Genomic DNA, 2,870 nt, shown 5'->3' on the forward strand with positions numbered 1-2,870 from the left:
ACCATCTGACCATGGAACAATCCCTCCCACATTTTTTTTTTGCATGATATCTATTAAAGTTCCACGAAATTCATGTTCTTTGGAAAATACCTTGAGAATTACTGATTGAGCCCAATTTCTGAATTTTATTGGTAAAGAAAAAGGTCCTGAGAGGGGCTGGAGTTCTTACAGGAAGTTAGTGGGGGAGGTAGGACTACAACCCCATTTCCTGAGTGTCTGGCCCAACCTTGTCAACCACACGCAAATATGACAACATTCTCAAAGGTGGGTTCTGGGATCCCAGCCATCATGGGTACTGCTTGAGATGATACGCAAAAAGGACATGAACGTTTTCCTCCCTAATGGGTCCTTTGGGGGCAATTTGCTAAAACATAACAGGTTGTTTTAGATGCTTCTTAAAATTGGTAATCATATCCCATTCTTTCCTTATCTCATAGATCTCGGGATGCCTACCCAACACAGCCTGATTATGCTATATGTGCTTAGTAAGTACATTCAATGAATGACTAAATGAAAGACAGGGAGGAAGAAGGAAACGGTCCAGAACTGAAAGGGATGAGAAGAGAAAAGATGTGGAGAAAGAGAAGGATGGGTAACAAAGGAGCCAGCAGTCACTGATCAGTAGAGTATAGGTGAGAGAGGGGAAAGGAGACAGCTGCAGATAATGGAAAATAACAAAACAAAACTGAGGTCTGGGAAACTCCGATTTTAAAAAGTGAACATGAGTTATGAGACTAATTCAGATACTGGCCACGCCAGGAGGCCCCCGCCCAGGAGATGAGGATGACCACCAACCGCTGAGAATCTTTGTAAACTGAAATCAAGGTGTATTTATTGCACAGGCACAATAAATGAACAAGGCATCTTAAGTACTACAATAACAGGTCAGTGGGTCAGGCACAGTGGCTCTCGCCTGTAATCCCAGCACTTTGGGAGGCCGAGGCAGGCAGATCCCTTGAGCTCAGGAGTTCAAGAGAAGCCTGGGCAACATGGCAAAACCCCGTCTCTACTAAAAATACAAAAAACTAGCTGGGTGTGGTGGCACACGCCTGTAGTCTCAGCTACTTGGAAGGCTGAGGTGGGAGGATGGCTTGACCCCAACAGGTGGAGGCTGCAGTGAGCCAAGATTACACCACTGCTCTCCAGCCTGGGCAACAGGGCAAGACCCTGTCTCAAAACAACAACAACAACAACAACAAAAACACAGATGAGTAAGACACAGGTCTTTCCCTAAACAAGGTTACAGTCTAATGGGCAGAAGGGCTAGGACAGGGACTCAGATGAAATAATGCTAGGTAGAATGTGATCAGTGCCTCTGGAGGTGTGGCAAGCCAATACTGTGAGGAATCAGGTGCAGGAAGATCATATCAAATCACGAGGCTCCAGAAAAACTACCAGGGTCCAGGAATGGTGGCTCACGCTTGTAATCTCAACGCTTTGGGAGGCAGAGGTGGGCTGATTGCTTGAGCCCAGGAGTTCAAGACCAGCCTGGACAACATGATGAAACCCCGTGTGTACAGAAAATACAAAAATTAGCTGGGCATAGTGAGGGGCGCCTGTAGTCCCAGTTACTCAGGAGGCTGAGGTGAGAGGATCTCTTGAGCTAGGGAGGTTGACGGAGGTCGAGGCAGCAGTGAGCTGTGATCATGCCACTGCATTCTCCTGGGCTTAAAGGACAAGCCCCTGCCTCAATTAAATAAAACAACAACAACAACAAAATAAAAAACTACCAGGAAGGGCCATGAGGCACAGAAGGATTGCATGAGGCAGAGATAGGAGATGAGAAGAGAGACACTTCAAGGTGATATATAAAGAACTACCAGGGGGTGAGGAAGCATATGGGGAGATGTGTGGAGACACAGCCTTAAAGTCTTGAAGTCACATCATGGAGCCTTGAATGACCGACCGAGGCGCTGACACTCAAAAGAGGAAGCCAGTGAAGGGGTGTGTGTGTGTGTGTGTGTGTGTGTGTGTGTGTGTGTGTGTAGAGAAATAGTGTGTGTGTGTGTGTGTGTGCGCAGAGAAATAGTAGCATTAGAGATGATTCCCAGGCAGGGTGACTGGGCAGCGAAGGGAAAGCGCTGGCCTGTGCGGGATAAGGCAGTTGGGTTCTGGAGAGACCAAGCAATCATTCGGTGCTGCCCATCAGACAACTGAAAAATCTGATCAGAGGTAGGGGCTAAGTCCCTGCCTGGGAGCACAAAGGAAGCATAAGGTTCCGGTTATCACCCTCAGGGGACCGTGACCTTGAAAGAGTAAGGATAGTACCAGCCAAAACCAACGCAGCCAAGAGGAAAAGTCACACAGAACAGCGAGGGGAGGTGGAAATTTCAATACAGAAATTGTAGCCACGGCTGAGAACCCCAGCACCGGAAGCCGGAATTTGTGCGTTTGAATGCCAGAGGCCTGGCTAGTCATGATTAGCAAAGGAACTTCAAAGAGTTTTGTAGCCTGTTTTATATCTGTGAAATGGGAATTATTTCTATTTCAAAGGTTTGAGGGGGTTTGCTGAGAGAAACTTCTTAGCATGGGATCTGCAGAAACTAGAAGCCACAGAGAAAGCAGGGGCCAGAGGGAGAAGGAACCGGACAGGCTGATCACTTGGAGTGTTCGCCTAAGCAGGCTAGAAATGGAGGCAGGGACCGTCAGGAAGCTCAAAACCTTTGCTTAAGCCGAGTTTGCAGAACGCCCTGTGAGAATGGGTGAGCTGGGTCGAGGCAGCTTCATCCTCGTCCCCATCCCCCAGCACCGCCCTTTTCCCAACGCTCCCATCCCGCCACGCCTCCCAACATACCCCCACCCCGACTTCCCGCTCAACTCCCGCTCCAGCCAGTCCCAGGAGCCACAGGCGCATGCGCCCTCCCGCTCCC

This window comes from Pongo abelii, chromosome 8, assembly GCF_028885655.2.
Source record: "Pongo abelii isolate AG06213 chromosome 8, NHGRI_mPonAbe1-v2.0_pri, whole genome shotgun sequence".
In the NCBI taxonomy this organism is placed as follows: domain Eukaryota; kingdom Metazoa; phylum Chordata; class Mammalia; order Primates; family Hominidae; genus Pongo; species Pongo abelii.